This window comes from Rattus norvegicus, chromosome 12 (assembly GCF_021556685.1).
Source record: "Rattus norvegicus strain SHRSP/BbbUtx chromosome 12, alternate assembly SHRSP_T2T, whole genome shotgun sequence".
Classification (NCBI taxonomy): domain Eukaryota; kingdom Metazoa; phylum Chordata; class Mammalia; order Rodentia; family Muridae; genus Rattus; species Rattus norvegicus.
This window is the reverse complement of record NC_141545.1, coordinates 24,658,990-24,682,206: the sequence shown is the minus strand read 5'-3', so window position 1 is coordinate 24,682,206 and position 23,217 is coordinate 24,658,990. Positions and strand designations below refer to the sequence as shown.

At 44.5% G+C, this 23,217-nt stretch overlaps 1 long non-coding RNA gene across 1 annotated transcript; it reads left to right on the top strand.

The window, feature by feature from the left end:
* Positions 1–648: 648 nt before the first annotated feature.
* On the top strand, positions 649–11,488 carry LOC148002248 (uncharacterized). The gene is made up of 3 exons (XR_015634704.1): positions 649–1,098; positions 4,111–4,249; positions 9,029–11,488. It is a non-coding gene; the product is annotated as an uncharacterized LOC148002248 (long non-coding RNA).
* Positions 11,489–23,217: the final 11,729 nt, after the last annotated feature.

The window sequence follows — 23,217 nt, the reverse complement described above, 5'->3', positions numbered from 1 at the left end:
TATGTTCCAACTAGAGAGTAGATATTGGCTTCTGCCCTGGTGACAAATGTTTGGAATTTATGTTCCCTAGACTGTACTGATCAGTAAGAAAAAGGAATAAAAGAAAATGAGGATTATAACATTCCTGTTATCCCAACAATTGACAGGTTGTGGTGGGAATATTATCAATTTTAACATTGATTGTCAACCTGTGGGCCACCACCTCTATAAAACTAGGAGAATGTTTTCACACCAGTCACATTTCTGATATCCTGAATATCAGATGTTTATATTATGATCATAACTGTAGCATAATCATGAAATACCAATGAAATAATTGTATGATTGGAGTCACCCCAACATGAGGAAATATCAGAGCATTAGGAAGCTTGAGAACTACAGAATTAGAGGCTATTCTTGGTACCTCTTGAGTTTAGGCCAGCCTGGGTTACATGGGACTCTGTCTTTAAGTCAACAGCAAAGCTTAACAAAACTGAAATCAGTAAAGTGTGTCATGAGAAAAGGCCCTCACTCAGCTCCCTTTTCGTTGGAGATGGAGAACTTGAATATGATACTTAGCTTCTCTCCAGATTTATATAAAATATATCGTGACTAGCAATACTTCAGTTTATGTTTGTTTGTTTTTGTTTTCTTCTGTTTTGGAGGAGGGGGTTTCTCTATTATATACATCTGATTGTCCTGGAACTTGCTTTGTACACAAAGGCTGGCCTCAAAGTCAGAAAATCTCCTTCTGCTGCATCCTACTAAATGTACCGACATGGTAGAGTATTAACTTTACTGTTTTTTGTTCATTTATTTGTTTTGGTTTTGGTTTGTTTTAAGCTAAATATAATAACCCTGAGGAGGGGGGGTATGAGTTTCACTGTTTCTGTGATAACAAACTTGATGACATACCTATAAATGTCTCTGTCCTTGGCTATCAGCAGATGTCGGGGGAGACTGAACTGTTTCCCCAGTCCCACTCACTGGACCTTTAGAACACAGTATAGAGTCTCTTCCTGGGGACTCCCCTGGACAGGTGTGCAGGCAGGAGCTCATCTGAGGCTGAGGAGCAGTGAGGCAGATGAAGATGATGTCATCCTAGGGAAGAAACATGAGGTCAGTTGACAGCAGGCAACTGTGCTATTGTAAAAGTGAAGCTTCGGCCTCATCATCCTGTCTACACCACCAGCTGCCATCCTTACCCCACCCTCTCTAGCTTCTCCACTCTCTCTAGGCACCACTCTTGGGGGTTACTTTATGATCACACTCTGGATCTTTGGGTTGTCACTAGGGAAGAGAGATCAATGAGTGTGTGTGTATAAGGAAGTGGTGACAAGAATGGAGAAGACAGGGACAGTTTTCATCTATGAGGTTATCTGCTGGGCCCACAGAGCCTGCAGTGTGTGTTATCTGAGAGATGTCTCTGGATTGGATCATCCACAGAGAATCAGGAAGGGTTGTGCCGGTTTTCTCCCTCTGCTGTCATGGAATAAGTTAATTAGTTATAAAGTCAGAGAGTCTGAATGCTGTGAACAATGTCAGGAACTAGAGTCTCCAGAATCACAGAGCCTCGTCTTATGGAGGCCTTGTTTAGTCAGGATGACGATGGGCAATATGTTGTAGCCGATCATATGCGAAAGGATCCTTGCATGATATGTGTCTGAGATCCGGTGTATGTGTGTGCAAGTCAGTTTGGGCTCATGTGTGGAAGTGCAGAGGATAACCTCAGGGATGGTAATTAGCAACACCATCCAAGTTCACCATCAACTTTGTGTTTCTGTTTTTGATTGGTTGGTGTTTTGTTTGATACATAGACTTTTGTAGGTTTGGCTGGGATTTCTTTGTTCATGCTATTGGGGTTTTTTTGGTTTGTTTATTGTTTGACACAAGTTTTCACTCTATTCCCTTTGCTGTCTAAAATCTGGATACATAGACCATATAGCTTCAAACTCAATGAGATCCATGTGCTTCTGTCTTCCTCCTCCCAAATCTAGACTTGTATGCCTGTGACCAATGTGGGTTACAATTTTTTAAATAACACTCACTCATTCATTCTGGTATGTGTAGGGTAGGTAGAGACACATTGGCTACTCCCTCAGCATCACTCATATTCTAACCCTGCAGGCTGACACTCCCCATGGTCCTGTGATAAGCAAAAGCCCTGTGTGCACACCAAAACCACAGACTTCCTGTCCCAAGAACAGATCATGATTTGGGATTAAGGAGCCAGCAGGTGGCAGCAGTGCAGCTGACCACAGGGCATAGTTGGCATCCTTAGAACCCACCAGAGGCTGCTGTATTAAAAACGTGGTGTCCAGCAGCTGACTTATGGCAGTCTTTTCAGGTCCAGGCCCTTCTTCAGTGGGTTCATAACCAGATGACCTTCTACCCAGAGACCTCAGACAGGCAGGATAAGGTAGATGAAATCTGGAGGTGAGTGCTCATGGCCATGAGGACATTTTTACCTCACTGAGCCAAAGATTTTCATATAGTAGAATGCGTTCTTGCCTGTCATGGACAGAAAATGATGTTCTTTGTCCACTGAGAGACAAAGGATCAGGATCATGTACACCTGTATTCACCACTGAGGAGAGGCACAGATAGGAGGGTGTGTAGGAGTTTCAAATCATCCTTGAATACATAACAAATTTAAGGACCACTGAAGAGAGGCACAGATAGGAGGGTGTGTAGGAGTTTCAAATCATCCTTGAATACATAACAAATTTAAGGACAAGCTTGGCCAAACCACAGCCTAAATATCTGGCAGATGAGCACCTGTTATCCCAAAAGGTTGGGGACCCTTCAGGGAAGTTTATTATGAGAGGCATTCAAGGGAGCAAGAGAAATGATTCAGCTAGAGAGGTGTACATGGGTAGCAGGGCCTGAGGTTGATCTGGAGCAGTCACACTATAAATCAGGGATATGGCAGGAATTTGTAATCCCAGCCCTGCATGAGCAGGACACAGGGAGAAGCATGGGGCTGACCGTGTAGCTAGTCTAGCCTAATTGGTGAGATCTATACCCATGAGAGTCATGGTATAAAAAACTGTGTGGATTTCTCAAGATGATCTATCATGGTCATAACATTTTATAAGCGTATGGTAAATGAAGTATTTTAAAGTGCTATATTAATGAACAACAAAACAGTGTATGGCAGTGAGATATGGAGCTCAGTAGAAATGCTGCCTAGCACAGTGACCTGGGTGTGATTCAGGGGACTCAAATGTTACATGGAGAAAACTGACTGTGGACAATTGTCCTCTGCCTGTCAGGATCACCCACAGGCTCCTGGTGAGTCATCATCTGTTAGTCCTCATGTAACAGACTTCCTGGTATCAAGACCTCTCACCATGGAGGTGAGTTACTTCAAATAGTGATTGAGGGGACTCACCATGCATATCACCACCTTCCCTGCCTCCTGCATGGAAATGAGAGCACATGGATGCATGGTTGTGTGTGATACATCCTAGGAATCTATGTCAGCTCTGATGTCCTCTCCTTTGAACCCATGTCTTTCTCCGGTCACGAGAGCCTGAATGGTGTTCTCTGTTGGTTTATGAATTTGTAATACTTTTTTTTAATTTTTAAAGACTTTATTACAGATGGTTGTCAGCCACCATGTAGTTTCTGGGAATTGAACTCAGGACCTCTGGAAGAGCAGTCAGTGCTCTTAACCACTGAGCCATCTCTCCAGCCCTTAGTAATACTTTTCATTAAACGTGGGATAATAAATTAAATAATTCAAGGAGCCAGTTCAGAGCAATACTAAGATCAAACCAGAAAATCTCATCCTGAGAGCAGCAGAAGTTAGGAGTGTTCCCTCCTTCTCCAGTCTGGACATTCAGGTCCGAGAAGCCTGTACCACCCCCACCTCTGCCATTATTGAAGAAGTAATAACAAGATGGCTGAATTACAGGTCTAATTTCCTTTTTCACCATAGAGACATATCTGTAACCTGTAATATCTTTTCATGCAAATGAAGCTCTCTCAGATCCTCAGCACAAGCCAATCATGTACAGTCATCTTATAACCAATAATCATTTAGGAAATTTCATATAGCCTCTGTTACTCCCAATAAATCACAGCTCTATCACTGAAAACCTCTCAGACAAGCCTGTTTCTCCACAGGACCCAATTCAGAAGACATCCTGTGAGTGAACAACCCTGGAAAACCTTTGTTCCTATCCTTCCAGCACTGAGCTCATCTTTCCTGTAGACCTTAAGGTCAGAAGAAGCATCAGTCCAGAAAATGAAAGTCTCACTCCAAGTATGCTTCTCAGTATTTGTCTTGACCCTTTTCTCCCATATGCGACCTCTAAGAGAGTGGCAGACTCTGTCTAGGGTAAAAGTCAGTGGGACAGGGGCAAGGACCAGGGTCCATATTGAGAATAACAGCCTGAGAATCAGGATTCCCCTTTCCCTTATTCCCTGCACGCTGCCATCTCATCCAGAAACTTGACCCCCCTCCCTCCATGCTTCACATTCAGTCACAGACAACATGTCATGTTTAAGCCCCATGTTGGGCTTTTTCTCAAAGGTCCAAGTATACACACTAATTTTCTCATTTCCTGCCATGTTGATATTCTGGACTCTGGGTTCTGTCCTAGGACAGTTCCTTTTTGCCATGTTCAGTCTGTCTTAACTTTTGATAGTCAGCAGACCTGCTCCTAACAGAACACAGAAACTTTCCATTCTGACCCATGCTTGATAGAGTTCCTTCAAGCACAGTGTGTCATAGCTGCAGTGTGGTACCAATGAACTCCAGTCCACCAATTACAAGCCTCAAATGAGTATCATTCATGGGACTTTGCTGAGGCATTTGGAAAATTATCTCCAATCCCATGAGAGTAAATGAAGAAAACTGGGGTCATAGAGTGGTCATCAAGCCTTCTTATGGCTAAAGTGAGGGTCCCGGAATTTTTTCGTTGTGTCTGCAGTGGTTGTCACCCAAGCCTCTTGAGTTTGAACTCAGCAGCACTGATGGGCATGGTGACCTTTGGATCTGGGGTGATGTTTTCTCTGAGCATCCCTGATGTGTTCATACAGAAGGATGCCATGATGGTCTGTGTAGTCATCCATAGTTGTCCATTTGCATCTCAACCCCACAGGCAGCTGCACACAGAAAAGGCCTTAGGAGTAGACCCTCAGAGACACTGGGATGCTGACACGCTATTGGGTCTAGGGAGATTCGCTCTGGACCAGACTGGTTATCCAGAACAAGTCTATAGCCAAATTAATGAAATAGCCATCAAGGCATGGAAAGCACTGCCTAATAGGGGCACAGTCTCCGGGAACCTTACCAAGGTTCTGCAAGGTCCCACAGAGCCCTTTTCAGACTTTGTAGCCCTCATGGTAGAGGCCGCTACTAAGATCTTCGGAGACCCTGATATAGCCATGCCTCTCATTAAACAGCTAGTGTATGAGCAATGTACAAAAGAATGTAGGACTGCTATAACATCATACAAACATAAAGGTTTAGAAATTTGGATGAAAGTCTGCAGGGAAATGAGAGGGCCATTGACTAATGCTGGCCTAGCGGCAGCTGTGGTACACTTAGGGAAAACCACCACCACGGATACTTGTTTCAAATGTGGCCGTAAACGGCATTATCAAAGCGAGTGTCCTGAAAGGAGTAGGGGGAAAAATAGCGATAGACCCAAGCAGCCTGGACTATGTCCACGGTGTAAGAAGGGAAACCACTGGGCAAATGACTGTTGACCTGTGAAGGACTTGGATGGCCGACCCCTGTCAACAGGATATGGTCGGGCACGGCCAAAAAACGGACAACAGGGCCCACGTCCCCAGGGCCCTCAAATATATGGGGCTCTGCAGGGCGATAGTCAGACACAGGACAAACAGAGGCCTTGGCCTTTCCTTTGCCACCCACAGAACCGAGGAGAGCCACTAAAGGCTCTGCAGGACTGGACCTTCACTCCACCACCAGACTCGTACTGACCCCCCAAATGGGAGTGCAGCCTGTAGACACAGATTTTAGAGGACCCCTCCCTAAAGATACAGTTGGGCTATTGTTGGGATGTTCCTCCTCTGCCCTGAAAGGTTTACAGATTGTGCCCAGAGTGATTGACCCTGATTATTTAGGCACAGTAAAAGTCCTGGTAGCCTCCCCTGAGGGAATCACTGCCATTTCCCCTGGAGATAGAATTGCTCAAATGCTGCTTCTGCCTAGCTTGCATAAGCGCTTTCCTGCTGAAAATAGAATCAGAGGGGACAGGGGCTTAGGATCTACAGGCTCCTGATTTGCCTTTATCTCATTGGAACGGGGTGATCATGCAATGTTAACATTGACTGTGGAGGGACGATCATTCCTTGGCCTGTTGGACACTGGAGCAGATCGTAGTATTATCTCTGCTCATGACTGGCCACCTAGGTGGCCTACACAAACATCATCTCAGGCCCTACGTGGTCTAGGGTACGAAATGGCTCCTTTAATAAGCTCCAAAGAATTGACATGGAAGGATACAGAAGGGAGATCAGGAAAGATTACTCCCTATGTTATAGACATTCCTGTGACACTGTGGGGCAGAGATGTTTTGATAAATCTAGACATGAGACTGACTAATGATTACTCCCCGCAAGTCAAGGATATGATGACAGAAATGGGCTACGTGCCTAGAAAGGGTCTGGGAAAAAACTTACAAGGACGAGTTGACCCAGTACTGTCGAAAGAAAAACAAGACAGGATGGGTCTGGCTTTTTCCTAGGGGCCATTGAGGGGGGAATGCCCATTTCGTGGAAAACAGAGGAGCCTGTATGGGTTCCTTAATGCCCTCTATCCTCTGAAAAATTACTTGCTGCTGCCGAATTAGTATTTGAACAATTACAATTAGGACATATTCAACCATCCAGATCACCTTGGAATACACCCATAATTGTTATTAAGTAAAAAATCAGGAAAATGGCGATTATTACATGATTGAAGAGCTATCAATTCTCAGATGCAAATAATGGGTCCCATACAGAGAGGTTTACCATTACTCTCCAGCATCCCTGCTGATTGGCCTATTATTATTATTGATATTAAAGTTTGTTTTTTTCCATCCCTCTTGCTCCACAAGATAGCATGCGATTTGCATTTACTTTGCCCTGTATGAATAATTAAGAGCCTGATAAGCGCTATCAGTGGGTGGTCTTGCCTCAAGGTATGGCTAATAGCCCTACTATGTGTCAGGTTTATGTAGGACAAGCCCTGAAACCTGTACATGATCAATTCCCAAAATTAAGAATAATACCTTATATGGATGATATTTTGCTTTCAGCTAAAGATTGTGGCACTCTAGAAGTGGCCTATGCAAAAGTGGTTATGGTGCCTGAAAACAGTCAATTGTTCATAGCACCTGGAAAGGTTCAAATGGGCCAAATAGGGGACTATCTAGGAACTAAAATCACTCCTCATAGTATTTCCCCTCAGAAAATAGAATTACGAAAAGATCATTTAAAAACATTAAATGACTTTCAGAAATTACTAGGAAACATAAATTGGATTCGACCCTATATTAAAATGCCCAATGTAGATTTGCAACTACTTTTTGAGATCCTGAAACGGGATCCTCAGCTTACTTCACCCTGTGCTTTAACCAAGGAAGCATGATTATCCTTGAGGAAAGTAGAAGAAAGACTGGAAAAGGCAATGCTAAGAAGGTACAAGGAAAAGGAGGATCTCCTTTTGTGTATACTGAGAACCTTTCGTCAGCCTACAGGAGTGCTGTGGCAACAAGGACCACTTCTTTGGATTTATCCCCATATTTCTCCTAATAAGACCCTTGAATATTACCCTTCTGCCATTGCACAGCTTGCTGTGTTAGGCGTTAAATCTTGCATTCAGCATTTTGGTATTTTACCCAAGAAAATTATTATACCATATACTACAGCTCAGATGGAAACAATGTGTGCCTTGATAGATGATTGGTCCATGTTACGCTGTAGTTTTGTTGGAGAGTTTGACAATCATTATCCTAAAGATCCTTTGCTACAATTTTTTATTGAATATCCTGTGATTTCTCCTAAGGTCACTGCCTCAGAGCCTTTGTCTGGAGCGTTGGATATTTATACAAATGGCTCCAAAACAGGTGTAGGTGCCTATATGGTTGATTCTCAAGAACCAGTATTAATTCAATACAGTCCAGGCACCCCCCCCCCAAATTACAGAATGTAAAATAGTATTGGAAGTTTTTAAAAGATTTCATGATTCTTTTAATTTAATTTCTGACTCTGCTTATGTAGTTAATGCTGTGTGCTCACTTGAAATTGCAGGGCCAATTCGGTCGAGTAGTACCATATGTCAAATTCTTTTAGAATTACAAAAATTGATTTGGGCCAGAAAACATAAAATTTTCATACAACATATTCGAGCCCATACTAATTTGCCTGGTCCCATGACCAGTAATAATGCCCTGGTGGATGCTAGTACTCGTAGAGAGTTTATTTTTCCTGCCAGTCCAGTTGATCTCCCTAGAGAATTTCATCACAAGATTCATGTTCCTGCCTTTACTCTTCAACAAAAATTTAACATCTGTAGGGCTACAGCCCGTGATGTGGTGTTACGTGGCCAGGATTGTGTTCAATTTCACCACCCTCCTCATGTGGGGAATAAACCTCGTGGTCTGATCCCGCTAAAACTTTGGCAGATGGATGTCACACACATATCTCAATTTGGAATTTTTAAATATGCTCATGTTTCTGTTGATACCTGTTCCGGTATTATACACGCCACTCTGATGACTGGTGAAAAGGCTCATAATGCCATTAGTCAGTGCTGACAAGCATGGGCAGCCTGGGGAAAGCCTGATAGTCTCAAGATGGACAACGGTCCTGCCTACACAGCAAAGTCCTTTCAGACTTTTTTTCCAGGCAATGCAGGTTGGCCATGCCACAGGATTGCCATACAACCCCCAGGGCCAGGGCATGGTGGAAAGAGCACAGTGTACTTTAAAAGAGCTGATACAAAAAAAAGAGGGAATTGCCAGCAGCTGGACACCAAAAGAACAACTTTCTTTAGCTGTTTTTACTTTAAATTTTTTAATTTTAGATATGCATGACCGCTCTGCCGTGGACTGCCATACTGCCATTACCCCTATGACTAATGCAGAAGTAAAGTGGAAGGATGTCTTAACTGGTGAATGGTGTGGCCCAGATCCCATTATTCAGAGATCTAGGGGAGCTGTTTGTGTTTTTCCAGAGAATCAAGAAAATCCAATTTGGGTACCTGAGCGCTTGACTCGAAAATTGCCTTCTGCTCTTCCTGAAGATGAGACTACGAACCCTACTATTACTGGGAATGGTAATCCAGGTTGATTCACTCAGCCTGTGGGCTATTGCCAGATCCTGGCCAGTACCCATGCCAGTTCATAGCAATTCTCCTGTTTTGCCAACCGTTTTCTCCACCTCTTATTTGAGTGATGTTCCCTGTACAGCACCAAATGGAGAAATGCCCCAACGGTATGCCGCCACTAACTTTTCTCTGTCGTATACCTTATGTTTTACTGTTAAGAACTCTTCCCTGCCCTGTGTTTGGTTGCATAGGGCCACATTAGCTAATTGGTTGGATCCTATGAGTGGCAGTGCAATGGGCACCGGGATCATCCTGGCTGCTTTGAGTTAAATTACCAAGGGGGTCTCTTCAGCCAGCAGAAAAACTTCAGTCAATAGTTCTGCTGATTTGAACATTACAACACTGATTATAATGCATAATTGTAGCATTCCATCACACCCGGGGCAAGGTAACTATACACAGGATAACTCTACCAATCGTACAGTCTTACCCGCTTGCCCCCACCCCCGTATCAAGATTTCCCACCTGATTTTACCCTATGTCAGAGTCCATTTCATAGAGCAAAACAATTCTTCCCAGGATTTGAGTTTTCCCCACCTCTTGGCAAAACAAAATTTAATTGGAAACAGAATAAGTCTGGCATGGAAAATCTCTGGCCTTGGTTTCAATGGGTGCTGTCCAATGGGCAAGGGGCATATACATCCCTGACCCCCTTTGCTAGGTTGATGGGTGAGAACTTCACACTGTATAATGTTTCAGCTACCAGAAGAAATGATACCAGGTTGATCAATATTCAATATAATAACCTCTTGGCAAATGATACTGCCACTAGTACTTCAGTATGTGTTAGATCACCTTTTTTCTTTCTGATAAGCACTAATGTAAGCAATGATGTTTTAAATTGTAATAGCTCTGATGTAGTCTGCTATTTAGCTGAATGCTGGGATGGCACCAACGACACCACAGTGATGGTTAAGATTCCCTCCTTTGTGCCAATCCCAGTGGAGGCAAACCCAGATAGCTTTCCTATTCTTAATTTGCTAAGAGCCAGAAGGGATTTTGGAATTACGGCAGCTATAATTTCAGCTATTGTGCTGTCTGCCTCCGCAGTTACTACAGCCCCAATAACCATGACTAATCAAGTACAGATGGCTGAGACTGTCAACCAGATTGTAGAAAGAACTGCAGTGGCACTAGAGATACCAGAAGAATTTAATACTCTTTTGGCATCTGGCCTTCTATTAGCTAATCAAAGGATAGATTTAATTCAATAACAAATTGAAGCGCTGTATCATATGACACAGCTGTCCTATGTTTCCTCCCTTAGAGGAAATCACTCCTTTGAAAGCTAACTTTTCTCAGCGTTCTCAACAGAGCAAATAAATCTCAAATTATCTGAAAGGAAACTGGTCCATGAAAGCAGAGCGACTATCAAGACAATTGCTGATGCAAATTGCTGTCCTTAACAGCACTAGGTTGGATCCCATCACAGTTGAAGATTTTACCTCATGGATCACCAATGCTTTCCCCTTTTTTAAGGAGTGGGCTGGCATGTTTGCCTGGGGAGCTATTGTCCTCCTGGGATGCGGAGTATGTCTCTGGCTTATTGGCCGTTTAAAAAGAGAACATGCCAGACACAAAGCAGTTGTTTACCAGGCTATGATCGCCATTGAAAATGGTGCTTCTCCCAACATATGGCTGGCCTCTTTGAAAGATTAAGAGTTCGCCCTAGATCGTTTTAGTCACTGTCATGTTTAGTCATTGTGTCCAGAGACAGGCAACTTTCCTCGAGCCTGGAGCAACCTAAGACATGGGGCCTGATGGCAATAGGGTTACCCTATGAAGGATAAGGCTGAGTCTTCGTCAGGAATGACCTAAGACAGGAGCAATGACATACTGGTGGCACCATGATCTAGACCAGTCATTTTTTTTATAAAACAAAAAAGGGGGAGATGTAGGGCGCAGTCCCAGCAAACTAAGATGGCGCCGACATCCGGTGCCCTCCTGTGGTAAACAACAGTACTGCACATGCACGGGTTTGCCCCTGGCGCCAATCCAGCCAGGATGGTACCATGCTAATGGGGTGATTCATGCTCTTCCAATCCCTGGAGGACAAGTAGCACAGCCATAGCCTGTTGTGTATATAAGGCAAGTGCCTTTGCTGCTCGAGGTCCCTGGTATCAGCAATGAGGTGGTCCTGCAATAAAGGCTGTTGAGAAGAATCCGACCGTGTTGTGTCTTCCTTGTTGGCCGAGGTGGACGCGACATTTATGGTCCAAGTTGGGAGCAGATGTTGACTTCTGTCCCGGCTAAAGATGTTTACAATGTATGTTCTCTGGCCTGAGAGAAACAGTAGGAAAAAGTACTAGAGGAACTTGGGCATGAGAAAAGGAAGTGACTGCAGTAGGCTGGAGCAGCTTCCTGTGACAAAAGCTTCAGGAGAGAATACTCTTCCCTTAGGGTGTTACAGCTCAATAAAACAAGCAGCCTCAGAGGGACTTTGGTCAAACAAATTATCCTCTTTATTCCTTACGGATACAATCTTATAAATATATTGGGGTAGAGTGGGCTCTAAAAACAGATGATTCCTATTTGTGTGTTTTAAGATGTTAGGGATGCCTCATTTGCATGGGGATGGGTTTTGTGTGTTGCTCCTTTGAGACAGATTGTCATAGTCCTCTCAATGGGGTTTCATGGCTGTGTGTTTCAGTACAGCAATTATAGGATTAATATGGTTTCATGTCTGCTCCTCGACAGGGATTGGGCTGTTCTGGGAAGCAGGATGGGGGAATTTGACCATGCTTACCACAGGCTACCACCTGGTTGCCTGTGGTAAACATTGGTACAGCTATGTAGGTGTGGGGCAGCATGGTCTGAAGCAGGACACATCTGGGGTTGGCTCGGGAGTCCCCGGGCCTCCAAGGAGGTCAGAGTCTTTGGGTTCTCAAACTCTTGTGCATCTAAGCACTGCTGTAATGCCACAGAAGAGTAAACAACACAATGGAATCCATGTCATCCTGTCTGTCTCTGGTCATGAGAGACTGATTGGTATTCTCTGTTGGTTTATGAATTTGTAATACTTTGTAATAAATGTGGGATAATAAATAAAACAATTCAAAGAGCCAGTTCAGAGCAATACTAAGATCAAACCAGAAAATCTCATTCTGAGAACAGCAGAAGTTAGGAGTGTTCCCTCCTTCTCCAGTCTGCGTGTTCAGGTCCAAGAAGCCTGTACCACCCCCACCTCTGCTACACTTGAGGAAGTAATAACAAGATGGCCGAATTTCAGGTCTAATTTCCTGTTACTCAATAGAGACCTATCCAGCCCCTGTAATTTCTCTTCATGCAAATGAAGCTTTCTCAGACCCTCAGCACAAGCCAATCATGTACAGTCATCCTATAACCAATAACCATTTAGGAAATTTAATATAGCCCTTTAAACCCCCAATAAATCACAGCTCTTTCACTGAAAACCTCTCAGAGAAGCCTGTTTCTCCACAGGACACAATTTAGAAGAGATCCTTTGAGTGTATAACCCTGGGAAACCTTTGTTCCTATCTTTCCAGCACTGAGCTCAACTTTCCTGTAGACCTTAATGTCAGAAGAAAAACCAGTCCAGCAAATAAAAGTCTCACTCCAAGCAATCCTTCTCAGTATTTGTCTTGACCCTTTTCTTCTATATGTGCCCTCTGAGAGTGTGACAGACTCTGTCCAGGATACAAGTCAGTGGGACAGGGGCAAGGACCATGGTCCATATTGAGAATAACAGCCTGAGAATCGGGGTTCCCTTCTCCCTTATACCCTGCACACTGCCATCTTATCCAGAAACTTGACTCCCTCCCTCCATGCTTCACATCCAGTGGCAGACAAAGGCATGTTTAAGCCCCACGTTGGGCTTCCTTTCCTCAAAGGTCCAACTATAGTTTTCTCACTTCCTGCCATGTTGATATTCTGGACTCTGGGTTCTCTCCTAGGACAGTTCTTTTTCCCCGTGTCCAGTCTGTCTTAACATTTGATAGTCAGCAGATCAGCTCCTAACAGAACAGAGAAACTTTCTATTCTGACTCATGCTTGATAGAGTTCCTTCAACTACAGTGTGTCATAGCTCTAGTGTGGCACAGATGTAACTCTGGTCCACCAATCACAAGCCTGAAATGAGTATCATTCTTGCGCCTTTGCTGAGGCATTTGGAAAATCATTCCCAATCCTATGAGACTAAATGGAGATAACTGGTGTCATAGAGAGGTCATCAAGGCTTCTTATGGCTAAAGTGAAGGGTCCTGGAATATTTTCATTATGTCTGCAGTGGTTGTCACCCAAGCCTCTTGAGGTTGTTGAGGTTGAACTCAGCAGCACTGATGGGCATGGTGACCTTTAGAGCTGGGGTGGTGTTTTCTCTGAGCATCCCTGATGTGTTCATACAGAAGGATGACATGATGGTGGTCTGTGTAGTCATTTATAGTGGTCCATTTGCATCTCAACACCACAGGAAGCTGCACACAGAAAAGTGACCTAAACGTAGTTGCTCAAATGGTCATGTGACTTCACAGGTCCATTTCCATTGTTCAATAGTGAAAAACCATAGATAGTCCCACAGCAATGATTCAGACAGAGCCACCATTCTCAACATTGGTGCTTATCCTTAATTGAATACACATAGGGCAATGTGCCTGAACTCGACAAGGACTGCATCCCTGAAGCCTGCTGTCCTTCCTGACCACCTAGAAATTAGAGGAACAATTGCAGATGAACACAGAGCCTGCTCTTAAGGAATTCAAGTAGGCACTCAGGAGTCTCAGGGGCTGACTGCTCATCTGGAAAGAGCTATGGCTGCTAAAGAAGATCTAAGGGTAGACCAGCATTTGTAGACAACATGTTTCAAGCAGTGATATCTATAAAAAGAAACAACTCTTTGTTGGGCATGTGACTAAAATGGAAAGTGATAGACCCCTAAACAGAAAGAAGTCTATACAGAGAACCTATCACTACAACAAGCAAAACAGTTGGACACTACAAATCTAACCCTCCTAAGCAAAAATATGAAACACCTTTTGAAGGGTCTCAGTTGAAGTGATTGCCCCACAAACAGGGACATGAGTAACCCATAAACCACATAAAGAGTTGTCAGATACTTGGACAGGCAGAGACACTTCGATTCCTGGGGCTCACTGTGCTGTAAGCCTTACCTAGTGGGTGAGAACTATGACTGTCCTGTCTCAAAATCCAGAGAGAACATCTCCCAAAGACAATTCCAAGGTTTTCCTCTATCATGCACATGTGTCTGCACATATGCACATATGCACAAGTGTCTCTTAAAGTAAATTTTAAGAAACACTGGAGAAATATTTTAAATGTAATGATATTTTCAGAATAGCAAATTTTATACACAAAGTTCTGACAACACACATGTGCACGCGCACGCACACACACACACACACACATAGCTAAAAATGCAATGAAGTTCCTGTTTGAAATACAAATGCATTTCAGTAAAAATAAATGATTTGTCTTCAAATATTCATGGTTACTCTAAGAAATAAAAATGGGGACATAGAGGGGGGACACAATAATCCAAGACCCTGGAAAATGCAATGTTGTTCAAGGTTTTCTACAGTTGCATAGCACCATAGGTAACTAGGTTCCAAAGTCCCTCTACACACAACACAAGACTCAAATGTGGACTGAGGTTATAGCGGATTTAAAGCCATGGGTACTAGAGGACTAAACGATAAGGACTGATCTACATAGATGGTGGAGGGTTTACAAATACCATTTAACAATGTTAAATGTTAAGTAGAAAAACTTAGAGGAGGGAGACCAGCAGGCTAAGAGACAGCAGAAGCCTGACAGGATCCATAACATGAGGCTGAATCTGAAGGGTGGCAGCAGACACGGTGACACTTGGTGACCGCAGAGCAGAGAAGGCAGGAAAGGGTCAAGAGGTCAGAGCAGGGGGAAGGTGGGAAAGGGAGATGGGAGATGGACATGGGTCAGTGGAACAGTAGAGTTTTCCTTTGATTTGCTGTGTTGTACAGAAGGTCAGCTGAACGCTACCTTTGGGACCTACTGATTCTCAGACCTGTCCCTGATGGCTGCAGCAGAGCTCTTTCTGGTCTTGGGCCACTCATGTTGTCTGAACACAGAGAACAGCTGAAAAGCAGGACTGAGAACGAGTCTGACTGACCCACGGACACAGTTTCTTCTCCTACAGGGCAGCAGAGTAAAGACTAAACCCCAGACAGGTGAGCCCCCACCATCCCAAGGGGCAGCAGAGGATCTGTTGGGAAGTTTATCCTGAAAGGCATGCAAGCGAGAAGGAGAGATGATTGAGCCAGAAATGCATGGGACATGGGTAGAATGACCTGAGTTTGATCCCCAGCTTACACATTATAACCAAAGGATGTGCCAGAAATTTGTAATCGCAGCTCTGGACAAGCAAGAGACAGGGAGATTTATGGTTTTGCTGTCCACCTATTCTAGCCTAAGTGATTAGTTCCAGGGCTAAAGAAAGATCCCTTTTAAAAAAGAAGAAATTTCTCAAGGTGATAAAGTAGTCATACTCTATATTAATTTGAAGTGAAGTATTTTGAATTATGTATTAATGGAAAAGCAATAGTGTGTGTCACTGGGAAATGTAGTCAGCTGCCTAGCACAGTAACCTGGGTGCGATTCCAGGGAACCCAAATTGTACACAGAGAAAACTGACTTTGGACAACTGTCCTCTGCCTCTCAGGGTTGCTCACATGCTCCTGATGAGACATTGTCTATTTGTCCCCAGCTAACAAACCTCCAGGTGCCAGTTTCTCTTCCCATGGAGGAGACTGCATCAAAGTAGTAATTGGTGAACCCACATCAGCATCCTACACCTTCAAATTCATGTTCTTGGGAATCAGAACATGCATGGCTGCAGGACTGTTCTGCAAAACATTCTTGAGCAGGGATAGCAAGATAACCCCACTTCTGTCATATTGGTTCGCTGTCCTCAGAACCCAGGTCATCCTCTCTGTCTTTGGTCCTGAGAGCCCAACTGTGCTGTTCTCTCTTTGCTCATGGAGCTAATGATACCTTTTAGTAAAAGAGGGATCAGAAATTCAGGCAACTCAGGGAGCTAGTTCAGAGCAAGTCTGAGGTGTAGATGTGTCCAAACCCTGAAAATCTTATCCTGACACCAACTGAATTATGACAGGTCTGCGTGTTCAGGAGCAAGAAGCCTATACCACCCCCACCTCCTACACCCTTGTGGTAGGCACAGGGAAAGTTGGCTGTATTACAGGTCTGACTTTCTCTTGGGCTATAAGGACAGGTCCAGCAAGCACATGGAATTTCTCTTCATGCAAATGAAGCTTTCCCAGAACCTATCGCACAGAGTTTCACATAACCCTTGTTACCTCCATAAAAGAGAAGTGTTTATTGAAAATCTGTCGGAGAAGCCTGTTTCTCCACAGGACTCAATCTTAAGAGATCCTGGGAACCCGTCAATCTGGATGAGCTCAGTCCATTACATTCCACCCTGTGCTCAGCTAATCTGCATGCCCTACAGGCAGAAGAACCTTGACAGCAAATAAATATTTTATTTCCCAGAAATCTATTTCAGAGTTTGTCTAGACCTGCTTCTCCCATATGAGGCCTCTAAGAGATGTGCAGAATGTGTCCAGGAAACAAGTCTATGGGAGAGGGGCAAGGACAATGGTCCACAATGAGATCCACAGCCTGAGATTTGGGGTTCCACTCTCCTTACTCCGTGGACACTGCCCTCTCACCTACAGCCCCAATCCCTCCGTCCTTCACATTCAGTGACAGACTATGGCTTGCTTAAATCCCATGTTGGATTTCCTTTCCTCACATATATTCCTAAATATAATGCACTCAATTCCTCATTTCCTGCCATGTTGCTATTCTTGAAGCTTTGGTTTTTCTTAGGACAAAACTTCTGTGCCAAGTCCAGTCTCTCTTTCAATTTGGTGGTCAGCTGGCCAACTTCTAACACAAAGCTTGTGGGAACACAGGAAACCATCCAGATTGACCAAGTAAGAGTGAAATCAGGCTTTTCTTGTAGCCAGAAAATGTGCATGGCCACACTTGATAGAGATCTACCAATCACAGTGAGCCATAGGTGCAGTGTGGCACAGATGCAGTCCACCAATCACAAGCCTCTAATGAGTATCATTCATGGGCCTTTGCTGAGACATTGAGAAAATGACCTCCAATCCCATGAGACCAAGTGGAGATAATTGGGGTCATGGATAGGTCAGCAATGCTCCTTGTGGCTAAAGGGAAGTGTCCCAGTCCAGGTGTGAGGTGTTTGCTGTGGTTGTGACTACACCCAAGCCTCCTGAGCCTTAACTTAACAGCTCTCATGGGCATGGTGACTTTGGGTTCTGGGGTAATGTTTCCTCTGGGCATCGTTGAATATTAACACTCCTAGATTCTTTCCCATTGTGAAAAGGGAAAAAAAAACACAGAGATGCACACAGCAAAGACTTACCCAAGCCAACATTCTCAACATCACATAAGTGCATAAATCTTGGTTGTATACACTTAGGCACACTGTATCTGATCAGCCAAAAGAAAACATTATGGTCCTACTGAGAAGCAGACTGGCCTCTGCCCTGGCTACCAGTGTTTGGAATGTGTGTTCCCTGGACTGAGCTCATTAGTAAGAAACAGAACCAGAGGGATCTGGACATCATAACATACATGTCACCTCAACTATGGACATGTATTGATGAGATGATCATCAGCTGGAGCACTGGTTCTCAACCTCTGTGGGTCAACACCTCTTTGAAGGAAGAACAGCATTTTCAGAGAAGTGGCATGTCAGATACCTTGCATATCAGGTGTTTATATTAAGATCATCACAGTCACAAAACCACAGTCATGAAATAGCAATGAAATACTTTTATGGTTGGAGTCAACCCAGCATGAGGATCTATCCCAGTATTAAAATTCTTGAGAACCCATGAAACCAAAACTATTTTGAGTACCTCTTGAGTTTGAAGTTAGCCTGCATTATAGGAGACTTTTTCTTAACACCAACAATGCTAACCAAAACTCCAAACACTCAGAGAGGTCATGGAGAAGAGTCATCTGTTGGTTCCCTTTCTGTTGAGGATGGAGAACTTGAAGATGATACCAGTTTCCTCTTCAGACCTTGATGTTTAGCAATGTGAGTATCAATACTTTAGCTTCTTGTTGTTTGGTTGTTCACTGTAGTGTGTTTCTGTTTTTGGAACGGGCTCTCTCTACTACATAGATCTGACTGTTCTGGAACTTGCTCTGTAGACCAAGGCTGGCCTGAAATTCAGTGACACCCCTGCTGCTGCACCTTACAGATTGGGATGAAGTCCTGACCACCATGCCTGGTTATTATTAGGTCTTGGGTTTTTTGGTTTTGATTTGGTTTGTGTTAAGCCATGTACCACTTACATAGGAGTGAGGGGGAGTTTCTATCTTTCTTTGGAAGACCTCAAACCATAGGAGACAGAGCTGGTCACCCAGTATCACTCACTGGGCCTCTAGAACACAGTATAGAGAGTTAGCATTTTGTCTAGGCTTCACCCCATGGTTATCTGGCATTCTTACTTTATTTTCATGAAACACAACTTAGAATCACTTCCTGGGGGCTCCCCTATACAGGGGTGGAACAGACGCTCCTGCTGAGGTAGGGAGAAGATTAGGGAGATGAAGATGATGACTTGGGAAGAAACAGGAGTTCAGATGGCAACAGGCAACTGTGCTATTGTAAAGCTACAGCCTGTGCATAAGGTCTGCATCACCAGCCACCAACCTTCCACCACCATTTCTAGCATCTCCTCTACAGTCTTGAGGCCACTTTCTGGGTTGGGTATTTAGAGTTTCCATCTGTATCTTGTCACTAGGGAAGGGAAGTCAAGGAATATGTGTGCAAGTGGTGTGACATATGGAGTGGAGTAGAGAGAGATACTTTTCATCCATGAAATTATCTGCTGGGTCAGGGCCCACAGAGCCTGCAGTTTGTGTTATCTGAGAGTTGTTTCTGGAATGGGAGGATTCAGAGACAAATAGAAAGCCTTGAGCCTGTTCTCTTTCACTGCTGTCATAGGATAGCCCAGTTGTGTATAAAATCAGAGAATCTGAATGCTGTGAACTTGTCAGGAACTGGAGTCTGAAGAGTCACTGAGCCTGGTCTCTCTCTCTCTCTCTCTCTCTCTCTCTCTCTCTCTCTCTCTCTCTCTCTCTCTCTCTCTCTCTCTCTCTCTCTGTGGGTTTGTGTGAGTTTACTGGCACATGTGTGTGCAAGTAAGTGTGTGTCAGATATGTGGAGTCTGGAGCACAACCTGAGCACACCATCCAACTTGACTATCGACTTTGGATTTTTTGGTTGGTTTCTTGGTATTTTGAGATGTGCTTTTTTTGTCGTTTTGATTTGGTTTCCTTTGTTTTTTGTTTTTATTTGTTTGTTTTAGGGAGATGAGTTCTTTTAGGGAGATGAGTCCTTTTTGCGTTTCTGGTTTTGTTTCATTTTTTTGAGACATATATGTACTTCCCACATCAGGGTCCCCAGGGCAATTCAGCTGAGTCCAAACCATGAAACCAGAACAGAGCTCATGATCTGTGTGTGATTAAGGAGCCAGCAGGTGGCAGCAGTAGGGCAGGACATAAGAGGCATCTGGGTTCCTTTAGAACCCACAAGAGACTGTTGTGTATAAATGATGCTGTCCAGTTCATGACATGGCAATCTTGTCAGGTCCATCCCCTTCCTGGGTGAGTTAACAATCGAGTCACTATTTACACAGAGACCTCAGGCAGTAAGGGAAAGGCAGATGTAATCTGGAGGTGAGAACTCTGACCAGGAGGGCATCCTCACAGATCTCACTGCTGCTATAGATATGGTGCATGTGGTAGAGTGAGTGCTTACTTTCCTGGCATGCACAGAACCAAAGGTTTTATGTGCAAGAGAGGATAAAGAGACTTGATGGTGCACATGTGTAAATGTACCTCAAGGGAGGACCAGGCAGGATTATCATGGTCGTCCTTGGCAACATAACAAGTTCACAAACCAGCTTAGACTACTTGAGATAAAATTGAAGCGCGCGCACACACACACACACACACACACACACACACACACACAAACACATGCACGCACACACGCACATGCACGCATGCATGCCCACAGGCATGCACACATGCAAAGCAACAAAAAGCTCATTCTTACAAGTACCATATCCCTAATTCGTGTCCTCAATGACCTTCCATGTTGGGTCAACTCATCTCAAAGGTTTGGTGCCTCAGTGTCTCCAGGGTACTCTGGATACAGAAGTCTGTCCATGTGTGGCTGGTGGTGAAGCCAGGAGAGATTGGGTCTAGCTTAGGTGAAGGGATCTGAGGACCATGGAGACTGTGAGGATGGCAGGTGTGAGAGAGGGCAGGCTGCATAGTCAGCTTCAGGGAAGAATGAACAAGGCAATCAAAGCCAGGAAACCTAAGGAAACGGGAAGATGCCCCTGCACAGGCCACTCAGGGAGAATGATTTCACTTTCTCTGATACAGCCACATCTTCCTGCCTTCCATGGAGCTGATCATGGGGGAGGAGGTAGAAAGACTCCTTTGGAAATTTGAGTATCTTCAGAGTCACTGTCCAGGAAGCCCAGGGAAGCTGGAGTCTTTCAGCAGGGATCAGGACAAGGCAGTGAGAGTCCATCAGGTCATGGTTCTGCCTGAACTCTGTGAAAGGTCCCTGAATGGCAAGAAAAGTCAAAGAATTGAGTGGAGAAGGGGAAGGAAAAGCAGAGGGAGCAGCAGGCATCCACTGTGCTAGGACCAGGGACTGAATGCTTTTTCTCATCACCACCTTCCTCGTTGTGTCTGAAATGGTTTAGAGACTGACAACTTCATTATGTTAGATTATTATAGAGAGACACAGACAACCGGCCTGCCGTGAAATATAATAAGAAACAGAGTGAGGAGGGGAGGTAAGCAATGGAGAAAACACAGAGAGATGACAAACCACACAGGAAATGAGGAAGAGTAGGCAAGGCAGAAGGTCAAGGTTACTCACCAAGGTGAGTGCTGCCTGTGGAGGACAAAGCCATCTTTTCCAGCCAATAATGGAAGCTGGGCTCAAGGACCGACCTTCTTGTCAGTGATCAGAGGGCGTACCTTCTTCAACATGGGGAAAAAAAGAAGCTGGATCATTAAAGGAAGTTGCTGGCCACAGTAGGTAGAGATTTGGAGAGCCTGTCTTCAATTAGTCCTCCAATTAGGAAGCCTGGCTATTGGTCTCACTTTACTCTGATTCTCTCTGGACTCCTGACCACCTCAGTGTTGCTGTACAAGGTGTCCTCTCCTACTTGTAGGCTTTCATAGTCTCATTATCTGGTGGGACTCTGGTCATGGTGAGTCACCATGGCTCAGGCTTTGAACCAACCCCTTCTTTGTCCCCTGCTGTGCCTCACAACTCTGAGCTTCCTTTCATATTCCTTTCTGTTGGCTCTGCCCAAATCTCTGTCAAAATCATCTTTTCCTTGTAGTTGTGACAAGTTTTTCTGCCTCCTATGTCTGTCATCCTCTGCACAGACAGAGGGAGACCTGACTGTAGGCTTCGGCCACACTTTCCTCACACCCTTATTGTTCCCTGTCTGACTACAGCCCTGCCCACTTTCACTCATGACCTCCAGATGGATGTACTTCTTTAGGATGGAGCTGACTCTCTTCATCCTGTGGCATGGGTCCAATTGGTCCCTGTGTGCAGCACCTCCACGCAGCTCCAACCTCCGCTCAGAATACATAGTAAGTGCCATTGCATGTTCTGATGTTCTCAGGTCTAACTGTAACTGCCACATGTCACCACAGTCCCTCATTTTACTTCCTAGTTCCCAAGGACACGACTTGTGAGGAGCTGTCCGAGGAGCTGTCCTCACAGATGTGAGGAGCTGTCCGAGGAGCTGTCCTCACATATGTGAGGAGCTGTCCTCACAAACTCCATTACAAGATGGCACCGGCATCCGGCAGAACGCACCTAGTAAAAAGGGCAATACGCAGGCGCCTGGTAACTTCCCTACTCAAAGGGACACGTACATTTTGGTACGTCATCTGGCATAATTGGCAGCGACCAGTCAGAGAGTGACACGTCCTAGGCGAGGATAGTTTCCTATATAAGGGACGGTTATTCCTCACTCGGCGTCTCCGCATTGTAAGCTTATGCTCTCCCTCTCAAGACGCATTAAACCTTTTCTGCAGTAGGATCCTGTGTGTGCCGCGTCGTTCCTGCTGGTGAGACGTAGCGCGGGACAACGACTGTCTTCTCTCTCCTGTCCTTCAGACATTAGGAAATGAAAAAAAAAGTCCTCATTTTTATGACGTGACTGCTCTGTCTCCTGATCCCTCCAGCCCCCCTGATGCAGAAGGAACTGCAGTCCCCTGGACTGGGAACCCTGAGGCCAAGCATAGTCACTGTGTGTTCCTGCATATGGCCTTACAGCAGCGGGGAAATGTGTGTTTCTGCACTGTTTCGTACACCCTTGCTCTGTGGCCTCATGTCACTATTTTTTAAAGTTAAATGCTTCTTTATTTTTCCTTTCTTCCTTCTGCTTATTAATTAATTTTATGTAGAGGTCCCAACATGTAGTCCTGTCCTAATACTGACTACGTAGTCATCTCTGGACTTGAACTCACACCAATCTGCCTTGCCTCTACTGCCTGTGTGTGGACAGTAGAGCATGTGCCATGACACCCAGCAGTGGCTCTTGAGTGTACTAAAGGTAACCTATGAGAGGATGCCCACAGTGAACTCATCTGTGCAGGCTTCTGCTGCTACACTGACATGATTACATTCAGATAGCAGCTGCCTGGATTCTGGGCAGAGAGCGAAAACAGGTGTTTCCTGTATGTGTCTAGCTCACTGATTCTCCACCTTCCTAATGCCACGAATCTTTTATAGAGTTCCACATGTTATGGGAACGCAT